This window comes from Benincasa hispida, chromosome 10 (genome assembly GCF_009727055.1).
Source record: "Benincasa hispida cultivar B227 chromosome 10, ASM972705v1, whole genome shotgun sequence".
Classification (NCBI taxonomy): Eukaryota; Viridiplantae; Streptophyta; class Magnoliopsida; order Cucurbitales; family Cucurbitaceae; genus Benincasa; species Benincasa hispida.
This window is the reverse complement of record NC_052358.1, coordinates 4,130,676-4,142,658: the sequence shown is the minus strand read 5'-3', so window position 1 is coordinate 4,142,658 and position 11,983 is coordinate 4,130,676. Positions and strand designations below refer to the sequence as shown.

General features: G+C 38.3%; 1 long non-coding RNA gene across 13 annotated transcripts in view; it reads right to left on the bottom strand.

Moving 5' to 3' along the window:
* Positions 1–10,293, bottom strand: part of LOC120087987 — a 14,358-nt gene extending 4,065 nt beyond the window's left edge. For 4 of the 13 annotated variants that reach the window (XR_005484766.1, XR_005484768.1, XR_005484765.1 and 1 more), the window contains exons 1-5: positions 9,862–10,293; positions 9,699–9,776; positions 9,524–9,598; positions 9,332–9,439; positions 7,707–8,355 (exon numbers count right to left, since the gene is read on the bottom strand). This is a non-coding gene — a long non-coding RNA (uncharacterized LOC120087987). Of the gene's footprint in view, positions 1–5,270; positions 5,289–5,559; positions 5,740–5,936; positions 6,392–7,705; positions 8,356–9,331; positions 9,440–9,523; positions 9,599–9,698; positions 9,777–9,861 lie in introns of those variants that run through there. The other 9 variants (XR_005484771.1, XR_005484767.1, XR_005484775.1 and 6 more) reach the window with 8 other exon arrangements.
* Positions 10,294–11,983: the final 1,690 nt, after the last annotated feature.

Sequence of the window (11,983 nt, the reverse complement as noted above, 5' to 3'; positions counted from 1 at the left end):
CCAAAAACTCCAATCGTTCACGCACACTGCCGATTCTCCCCCTTCGGCCACCACAAGACCTCGTTGTGGCAACCTCCCCCATACCCTCCTCTGTCCATCGTCTGAGTAACCTTGATGTAACCTCGATAATTTTAATATGCACGATTTTTGATGTGATATTGGATATAGATTGGTTAGCTGTTAATTCATGCCAGTATAGATTGCTCCGTAAGAAGGTCATCTTTAAACCCTCCTACAGGAAGCCAATTTTTAAGTTTAAAGGGTTGGGACCGTAGTCCTACCCCAAAGTGATTTCCGCATTGAAGGCAGTAGACTATTCGACCAAGGACCTTGGGCTTTATGGCCAGTGTTGTGGACACTAGAGAGACTGAAGTCACCTTGACTTTGGAGCCAGTACTGAGGGATTTTCCAAACGTTTTTCCAGAGAATCTTCCCAGACTGCCCCCGCAGCGAGAGATACATTTTGCCATTGAGTTGAAGCGTGGCACAACCCCTATTTCGAAGGCTCCATACAGGATGGCCCCAGCAGAGTTGAAGGATTTGAAGATCTAATTGCAAGAGTTGTTGGACAAGGGTTTCATACGCCCTAGCTGATCACCATAGGGTGCACTTGTTTTGTTTGTGAAAAAGAAGGATGGATCATTACGTCTGTGCATTGATTGCAGAGAGCTGAACAAGGTGACCGTCAAGAACAAGTATTGCCTTCCCAGGATCGATGATTTGTTTGACCAGTTACAGGGAGCTATGGTATTCTCTAAGATTGATCTCTGGTCAGGATACCACCAGCTGAGAATAAAGGATAGTGGCATACACAAGATAACTTTTCGTTCGAGGTATGGACATTATGAGTTCATAGTGATGTCGTTCGGTCTAACGAATGCACCAACAGTGTTCATGGATTTGATGAATAGGGTGTTCAAGGATTTCCTCAACACCTTCATGATTGTTTTCATTGATGACATCTTGATTTATTCCAAGATAGAGGTCGAGCTTGAGAAGCATTTGCGGAAAGTTTTGGAGACGTTGTGGGCCAATAAGCTATATGCTAAGTTTTCTAAATGTGAATTTTGGTTGAAGCAGGTGTCCTTCCTAGGGTATGTAGTATCGAAGGAAGGTGTCTCTATGGATCCTGCAAAGGTTGAGGCATTTACGAGTTGGGCTCGTCCAACCACAGTCAGTGAGGTGCATAGTTTCTTGTGGTTAGTAGGCTACTATAGATGATTTGTAAAGAACTTCTCTCGCATACCCGCCCCATTAACTCAGTTAACCCGGAAGGGTGTAACATTTGTTTGGATTGAGGCTTATGAAGACAGTTTCCAGTACCTCAAATAGAGGCTGGTTTCAGCCCCAAATCTTATAGTACCGGATGGATCAGGTGGTTTTGTCATTTACAGTGATGCGTCTAAAAAGGGGTTGGGGATGCGTATTGATGCAGCTGGGTAGAAGTTGCTTACGTTTCACGTCAGCTAAAGAAGCATGAACAGAATTATCCCACGCATGACTTGAAGTTAGCAGCAGTGGTTTTTGCCCTCAAAATCTAGAGACATTACTTATATGGAGAGGAGATACAGATCTTTACCGAACACAAGAGTTTAAAGTACTTTTTCACTTAGAAAGAGTTAAATATGAGGCAAAGAAGGTGGTTGGAGCTGGTGAAGGATTATGACTGTGAAATTTTGTACCACCCTGGAAAAGAAAATGTAGTGGCAGATGCTCTAAGCAGAAAGGTAGCCCATTCAGCAGCCCTCATTACCAGACAGACTCACTTGTGCAGGGGACTGAAGAAGGCAGAGATTGCAGTGGTTGTAGGAAAGGTCACAACACAGTTAGCATAGTTGTCGGTGCGACCGAGTCTAAGGAAGAAGATTATTGATGCATAGTGAGACGACCCTTATCTAGAAGAGAGAATTTGTAGGGTAGAGTCAGGCCAGGATGGCGAATTCTCATTTTCAGCGGAAGGTGGCCTCCTTTATCAAGGGCGTTTGTGCGTGCCAGTAGTTAGTGATATTAAAGATGAGTTGTTGTTAGAGGCTCATAGTTCTTTATTTTCGATTCACCCCGGAAGCACCAAGATGTATCGGGACCTGAAACGTTACTACTGGTGGAATGATATGAAAATAGAGGTTGCAAAGTTCATCAGTAAGTGCTTGGTGTGCGAGCAGGTGAAAGACCCGAGGCAAAAGCCAGTAGGCTTGTTACAGCCATTTATACCGGAATGAAAGTGGGAGCATGTGTCTATAGACTTCATCATGGGGTTTCCTCGGACCGTCAAAGGTTTCGCTATGATATGGGTCGTGGTAGACAGACTTACAAAGTTAGCACATTTCATACCTGGGAAGCCCACCTTTTCAGTGAATAAGTGGGCACAGATATACATGAAAGAGGTGGTAAGATTGCATGGGGTGCCCATGCCATCGTGTCGGACAGAAACCCTCGTTTTCAGGTAGTTTTGGGGACCCAGTTAGACTTCAGTACAACTTTCCACCCTCAGACTGATGGGCAGACAGATAGATTGAATTAGATATTGGAAGATATATTGCGTGCCTGTGCCATAGAGTTTTCACGAAACTGGGATGCTCATTTGTACTTAATGGAGTTTGCTTATAATAACTGCTACCAGTCCACTATTGGGATGTCACCTTTTGAGGCCCTATATGGGAAGATTTGCAGATCCCCATGTGTGTTGGGATGAAGTAGGAGAGAGAAAATTGTTAGGACTTGAATTGGTGCAGACCACGAATGAGGCAATACAGAAGATCAGAGCTCGTATCCAAACAGCTCAGAGCATACAGAAGAGCTATTTCGATGTAAGACGTAAGGACCTGGAATTTGAGACTGGTGTGAAAGTGTTCTTAAAAGTGGTACCTATGAAAGGTATTCTGAGGTTTGGCAGGAAAGGAAAGTTGAGTTCAAGATTCATTGGACCGTTCGAGGTCCTAGAATTAGTTGGCCCCATAGCTTACCGTTTGGCATTGCCCCCAGCACTGTCTTCAGTTCATACTGTCTTCCATGTTTCGATGCTAAGGAAGTATGTCACAGACCCGTCCCATGTAGTTGACTACGAACCCTTACAGTTGAATGAAAACTTGAGCTACGAGGAGAAGCCTATAGAGATCCTCACCAAAGAGGTAAAAACATTGCGCCGCCGGGAAATTACTTTTGTGAAAGTCATGTGGTAGAATCACCAGTTCAAGAAGGCTACCTAGGAGCGAGAGGATGAGATGAAGGCCCAATACCCGGAGCTTTTTCAAGAATGAACTTTCGAGAACGAAAGTTCTTTGAGGAGGGAAGAATGTAACACCCCACACATTTTTATAATGTAATTTCAATAACTTTATTATTTTGAATTTCAATAATTGTTATTAGTTGGAGGGCATTTTTTGGAATTTTGGACTTTAAGTATAAGTGCGGGAATTTAATTATTCGCGTGAAATTATTCAATTTGAAAATTAATGGCAGGAATTAATTTTCTTTTGAAATGGAAAGAAATTTAATAGTATAAAGTGGAATAAGGAAAAGAATTAAATATAATTATACCTATTCCCTTTTTAAATTATTATTATTATTATTATTATTATCATTATTATTATTCTTTTTAAAATCAAACCTTTTCTCCTCCTTCCTCTCGCAAAAGAAACCCCCCACCCTCGTTTTTTAACCTTCCGCTGCCGCCTCCCACACTGCCCAAACTCCAATCGTTCGCACTCGCTGCCGATTCTCCTCTTTGATCACCACAGACCTCGCTGTGCAACCTCCCCCATACCCTCCTCTGTCCACTCCCTTTGCCAGTTTCCGCCGCTGACTCTTGGTTTCGAGCAGATCTTCGATTTAGGTAAGGTCAATGTTGTGAGATGGATTTCTTGAAGGATTTTGACCCCCATTGATTATTGGATTAAATAATCATTTAATTCATGTTTTGAAGGTTCTAAGTCGACGTTCGTTGGAATTAGAATCTGTTAGAAGGATATTTTGGAGTCGAGATCTTGAGAGTGGTTGTTGATCAAGTTTCTTAGGGTAAGCTTTTGGGTATTTTGGATTTGAATATGAGGTTTCGCAATTATTGTGGGATTGAAATTTAACGGTTGTATTCGTATGTTAGGGCCGTTACTTCAAACCGCTGTCATCGTTTGGTTGTTTGATTTTATCTGTGGATTTTCGATTAAGGTAAGTAATCTTACTACTGAAACTGCCCATGGGCTAAGCTTTAGATGTATGCTAGCATGATAAATGTATGTTATGGCAGAATGTTAGCATGATAAATTGATAGTATGATCTGAACCAGTTTGTGTTTCCTTCAGGATTCACCAGTTTGTGCTTCCTTCGGGATTCACTAGTTTCTGTTTCCTTTGGGATTCACTAGTTTGTGTTTCCTTTGGGATTCACTAGTTTGTGTGCCCTTCGGATTCACCAGTTTGTGTGTCCTTTGGGATTCACCAGTTTGTGTTTCCTTCGGGATTCACCAGTTTGTGTCTCCTTCGGGATTCACCAGAGGTAGTGGGCAAACTTAACTACAATAGGATAGGACTTAGTCTCCTTCTTGTTTCATGTATATATATGCCAGAGGTGGGTATCTGGAGGACTTAGATGCCTAGCCTGATCCTAGTAATGAGGTTACTTACTGAGTATTTTATACTCATTCTTTCTCATGTTGTTGTTTCAAGTAAGGGTAGAGATGCACCGGCGATGGACAAGCGAAATTTGTGATCGAGCAACTGGGACTAGTTTTTTACGCTTCCGTGTCATGAGATTTAGAGTTCTTTTCATGTTTCTCTTAATGTTTAGTTTTGATGTTTGAAACTAATTAATAAGAATTGTTTTTCATATGTATTTATTAACCTTTATGATTTATGGGTACCCTATTATTGTTTTTAATATTTGCATTTAATAAAGGACTTTTGAACTCCCCTTATCTATTATCATTTCTTTCATCATAAAGGAGTGTCGTTTTGAGTTCCATGCATACATGTATTTTAGTAACGGCCTAACTTAAGTCCTAAGGGGTCGGGTCGTTACAAATTTAGTTCCAAAATCTCTTGTATCACCCCATAAAACAACATGTCTCCAATTATAGGATTTTTATCTTTTGAGCTAGATATTTGCATTGTTTTTGCAATTAAACTAACCCCACTATTTTGTACACTTTTATTTTTGTCATATGACTTTATGTGATAGTGACATCCATTAATAACATAGCTATTGTATGTAGTCACAATTGGATGGAGACCATGGGTAATCCATCTCAAGTTATTTGATACCTCTACATCTCCCATTTCAAGTTCATTTCCAACCTGGGAGCCAAAAGATTACTTAATTAAAATATAAGTGACAAAAAGTTATCTTAAATAGTATATTTAATGTTTTACCTTTTCTCGTAACCAAGATATGAAATTTCGATTATGTTCATCTTGAATTCATTTCTGGTTTTTTATCTACTTGAGAGTTGTAATTCTAATGTCATCATATGTTTCCTTATGAAGAAAAAGAAAAATGTTCAAATATAATTATTTTCAAATTCATGTATTTAATGAAATAAATGGATCTAAGTCACAATAATTTACTCTATATATGGTTGCACATCAATTATATTCTCCAAGACATATCAATGAGCTCGATATAAGAGATCTCGTTCAGGTATGTAAGAAACTCCACTTGACAATGGTCTACCAATTTCGGAATTGCCTGAATTGTCTCTTAACTTTTGACACCCAAGTCCAATAGGATCTACTCTACATAAAAAATCTAAACAAAATTCAACAGCTTCTTCTAATATATAACTTTCAGCAATACAACTTTCTGGATGATGCCTATTCCTCACAGAGTTTTTAATCACTTTCATGAACATTTCAAAGGGATACATCCATCGCAAATATATAGGCCCATAAAGTTCGACTTCTCTAACAATGTGTACTGGAGATGCACCATTATTGTGAAGAATGGGGGAGAAAAATACTTCTCTAATAAACATAATGTAATCACAATGTTTTCTTGCAGCTTCTCTAATTGTATAACATCTAGGGCCTTATTACATATAGAATTGAAAAAAAAAATATACAGACGAGTTATCGCATATCGAACATGTTTTGGTAGCACATATCTGATGACAATGGGGAGCAATTGTTGTAAGAGCACATGACAATCTTTAGATTTTAGACCATTGAATTTTAAATCTTCCACTGACACAAGATTTCTAACATTGGAGGAGCAACCCTCAGGAACCTTCATTTCTGATATCATCTTCAAATTTTAAATCATGAGATTTTTCTTCTCTAGTAAGAGTATAAAAAGTAGGGGGAAGGAAGATTTTTTTATCCCCATTAATAGGTGTAAGCTCTGGTCGAAATTTTTAAATAAGCTAAATCACGTCTAGCATTCAATCCGTCTTTTGTTTTTCCTGGAATATCAAAAAGTGTACCTATGATATTCATGCAAACATTTTTCTCGATATGCATCACATCTAAGCAAAGTCTAACATGGAGATGTTTCCAATAAGGGAGTTCGAAAAAAGCAGACATCCTATTCCCACAACCTTTGGTACTTCTTTTTGTGATATTTCTTTTGTTCTTTTTTTTTTCTTTTTGAAAATCAAGATATTTAGTTTTTTTCAAATACAAACTCCTCAGACAACAGTTCTGGAATACTTTCAAGTTCTCTCTAACAATCAAATGATTTCTTTTGATTTCGAAAATGATGATTTTATGTTAGAAATTTTCGATGGCCAAGGCATGCCATTTTATTCCCATGTTTCAGTCTTAATGAAGTTGTGTTATCTATACAAATTGGACATGCATTATAACCTTTGATACTACATCCACTAAGGTTTCCATATGTTGGAAACTCATTGATCGTTCACAATAGAACTGTTCTTAAGTTGAATAGTTCCTCTTGAAAAGCATCATAACATTGTACACTACTTTCCCACTGAAGTTTTAAATCATCAATCAATGGCTCTAAGTATATCCCAATGTCATCCCAGGGTTGTTTTGACATGAAATCAATATTGATAACATCATAAACTTTCTTTTCATACACAACCATGGAGGAAGATTATAAATGACCATCACAACTGGCCAACAACTATACTTAGAGCTCATATCACTATGTGGATTTATTCCATCTACTGACAATGCTAAAAGAAGATTCCTCGGTTCAAAAAAATATTACAATATTTCAAATTAGATAACTCATACAACTTATAAAATTTGTATGGAATTGATATTTATAGAGAACTTAAGAACTTGAACTCTCAAAAACTTCAAATGTGTGCTAATACTGTAATGAATAGATGGTTTACTAAATTCAAAATCTTAAAATTTAAATGGTGTAAAGAGCAACTACAACCACTTTGTATTATGCTAAAGTAGAGACCGATGATTTCAAATGGGATCAAATGCTTTCAAATTCTAAATGATGTGCTAATTTATGGTTGAAGGACACTTTTCTTTATACATTGTTTTCAATATAACGACCAAACATGTGAGAAAACAATAAGATACTTCTTGGACGCGTGTGTTTGAATTCTTCTGTTTTTGTTGATAAGAAAAATTTTCAGTTTGTTTTTTTATTTAAGTTTTTATGAATGAAGACTCTGATTCATTATGTATAATATGTAATCAAAGAACGGTAATAATTATAAAAATGAACAGATAAACTTGAAACAGGGAACATGAAATAAATTGCAGATGCAATCAAAATGAAATAAGGCTTACCAGACGAAGGATAAAACCGGAGGTTAGAAGGATGGAAGACGAGCGGTGGAGCGAAGATTTAGACGTTCGATTTCAAGAGGAAAAGGTGGGATCGCCGCAAACGAGCCGGAGAACAACGACAGAAATGAGGAAGCCGACGGTGGACCGACGCTCCACTTGGAACAGAACAGCCACAGAACGCTTCGAACAGTATGGTTACTGACTCACTATATTCACCGAAAAACCAAGAGGAAGATCAGAAAATCGGAAAATCAAGAGGGAGAAGGCAACAAAGAAACGATTTGAACAACACGGCGAATGTAATGACCTAACCCCCTAGGACTCAAATTAGGTCGTTACTAAACACATGCATGCATGAAACATAAAACGACACCCTTTTTATAGTGAAATAAATGCTAAATAAATGAGTTGAACTCAAAAGGCCTTCATTAAATTCAGATATTAAAAACAAACAATAGGGTGCCCATAAACCTTAAATGATTATAAACAGGTATGAACACAAATCTTAATAGTAAGTTTCAAACATTAAATTGAAAGTTAAAAAAAACATGAAAAGAAATCTAAATATCATGAGCGGAAGCATAAAACTAGTCCCAGTGGCTCGATCACGAATTCCGCTTATCAATCGCCGGTGCACCTCTACCTTTACCTGAAACAACAACATGAGAAAGGATGAGTATAAAATACTCAATTAGTAACCACACTACTAGGGTCAGGCTAGGCATCTATATCCTCTAGATGCCTACCACTGGTGGAAACATATAAACTTCTCTAGTCCTCATGGGACACATACATACATGAAAAATTGATTTCTATCCTACTGTAGTTAAGTATGCCCATTACCTCTAGTAAGTCCCGTAGAACCCACAACCTATGGTGAATCCCAAAGGAAACACAACCTCTGGATAATCCCGAAGGAAACACAACCTCTGGTGAATCCCGAAGGAAACACAATCTATGGTGAATCCCAAAGGAAACACAATCTCTAGTGAATCCCAAAGGAAACAAAACCCCTGGTGAATCCCGAAGGAACACAACACCTGGTGAATCTCGAAGGAGACACAACCTCTGGTGAATCCTGAAGGAAACACAACCTCTGGCGAATCCCAAAGGAAACACAACATCTAGTGGTCATCTAATTAATCAATAAGGACACTATCAAAGTCTCAACATCACAAGTATCACAACATGGTTCTATAACATACATATACACCTCAACATCATGGCTCTACAACATACATTTATGCCTCAATATCCTCATATCAAATACAACCTCATGGAATCAAGTATCATCTCATGCTAGCATGCAAGTATCTACGTGCACAAATAAATCTTTCAGATCCTAACACAAGAACATACATCAGTTATACTATACTATCCGTCTATCATACTATCGTTCTGTCATAATATTCATTTATCATGCTAGCATATATCTAGCGCCTAGCCCGTGGGTAGTTCCAGTAGTAAGATTACTTATCTCAAATCACAAGTCCAAATATTTCCCTCAAAGTAACTACTCGATAATGAAACTCAAATTAAACCTTCAACATAATCCCAACATTTAATTCACACTAAGGCCCGATTCCACCCATCAATTCATATAATCAACCCAAAAAATAATTTACCTAAAGTGTGGCTTGATCAACGGTCAATTCTAAGCTTTGGCACCAAAATCTCCACTAAATTCCACAAATAAACACAACATCTAGTTCTGATGGATAGCGACCTTAAACCTTTGAAATACAATAGTCAAGTCATTACTTAATCCAATCATCAGTGGGTGTCTGAAGATCAACCTCAAGAACCACAAATGTTACCAAATTTCTTGTTGGAAACGAACCCGAACCCGCTGAACAGCATGTTGCGCACTCCAAACTACTCCAATCTTGGATCTAAATTCCAAATATAATAGGTATCAACCCAAAAGGAAATCCAAAATTTAATAGGGAAACAAGAACCTTCAAAACACAATCGATCTTACCCAAAACTTACCAACACTTGCCGAAATTTTCCCTTCCATGAAGCTCGACAACGCCTCAGAATTTTCTCAAAACTTCAATTTAACCTTAACTGCAGCGGGTAAGAAACAAACCGAAACGAAGTCAAAGGAACAACAATTTACTCCACGAAATCCATCCGAAATGTGAAACCTTACCAAACACTCAGCAAATAACAGAGACACGGCCGAGGGACGAACGAACAGTGAACGACAGTGGCTGCAAGGCGACGCTTGGATGGATGCGGCTAGCTCGAGTGGTGGAGAAGATTTAAACAAGCGGCTTGACTGGGTGAGGGAGTGGTTGGTGCTGAAGTCGAGACTGGTGAACTCTGGATTTGGCGCGGCGCGGGCTAACAACGCTGGTGGCTTTGGATCGCAGACGAAAAGCGGCATACTGCTTTGGATGGACGCGTGGCTGTCTGAGGCATCGATCGAGAGTGGCGCGACATCGAATCTTCAGATCCGATGCAGACAGACAGCTGGAGGCTGCTTAGGGCTTGACGGAGAGGAGGAAAATTTTTGAGGGAGGGGGTGTCGACGGCTAGAAGAAGAAGTGAAGGGAAGAGGGAAAAAACAAAGAAAAAGGAAAGAAAATATAAAAGGAAAATAAAATAAAATAATATTATTTATTTTATTTTATTCTTTCCATTTCCACTTTATTCTGTTAAATTTCTTTCCTTCTCAAAATGAAATTAATTCCCACCATTAATTTCCAAATCAAATAATTTTCGACGTTAATAATTAAATTTTCGCAATTACACTTAAGTCCAAAAATTCCAAAAAATGCCCTCAAATAATAAAAATGACTGAAATTACATTAATAATAAAAATCTGGGTTGTTATAGCGAAGATTGAAAAAATCAACACGATTTGAACAATATGAAGAAACGATCGAAGATCGAAAAACCAAGGATGCTTCGAACATCACAGTGCGATAAAAAAACGATTTGGCTAGGGGACGAGAGGAGAGGGAGAAGACACAAGTGGCTAGGGTGCTGCAGACGATCGAAGACGGCATCATGGGAGAAGACGGAGTGGTTAGACGATTAAAGCAAAGAGTGGCTAGGGGACGAGAGAGAGAAGACGAACCACACAATGGGAAGACACGAACGGCTAGAGTTTGAAAAATTAGATATTTTATTCGAAAAAATATTATTAGGAAATTTTTTTTATATTTTTCTTGACACGAAAAAAATGTCAAGTAAGAGCTTCTTATACTTGACATGTGAAACGTGTTAAATAAGACCTTATATTACTTGACACGAAAAACGTGTCAAGGTTTGCGTGATAATATCTGAAATATTCCATCAATCTCCACTTTTTTAACCCTTTTACTTGACATTTTCTTGTCCAAAATCACACTACTTGACGTTTTTTTTCCAATGAAACGTCAAGTAATTAAAAACTACAAGTGTCAAGTAATGTAGATTTTGTAGTAGTGCCTCTGCATTTGCACCCAATGGAGTCCAACATGCCCAGAGATATCAAGTTTCTCTTGAGCAAAGGTACATGTCTCACATTTTTTAGAAGTTTGATTGATCCATCCTTTAGCTTCAAGGATACTGAACCAACCTCTTTAATCTTGCAGACTTTATTGTTTCCCATGTACACAAATTCTTCATCTACTTCCTTGTAAGTATGAAACCAAGGTCTGAAAGGTATCATATGATAGGTACAATCGGAGTCAAGTACCCAGACATGCTTCCCAAGAGGATTGATTTGGTTGGTTTGGTTTCAAGTGGAGGCTAAGGCATCAAAATAAAATTAGGAACCTTCAACCACTGAAGCTTCTGGTTGTTTTCCCTTCTGATCCTTCTCTTTTTCTTGGGTTTTCCTTTTCAGGCTGTAGCAATCTCTCACCAAGTGACTTTTCTTCTTGCAATAGTTGCATCTTAGCTTGGTCTTAGGTTTGTGCTATTCACCTGACTGGTTTTTATTCCCCTTAGACTAGTTCTGCTTGTTCTTCCCCATACAAACAGCCCCTTTGCACTAGGCTGCTCCTTCTTGACTGACTGAAGCTCTACTCTCTAGTTCTTAATGCTGAAATGATGGCATCACTGGTAACTGATTCTTTGTCATATTTCAAGGCATTCTTCACCTCTTTATAGGCTTTGGGTAGAGAGTTTAATAACACAAAAGCTTTATTTCCATCGCCAATTTTCTCACCAAGGCTCTTGAACTCTGAGACTATCCTCTTGAACTCATCCAAATTATCTAAAAGAGGCCTAGCAAAATCCATCTTGAATGTGAAGAACTTCTCCCTTAGATACATCTTGTT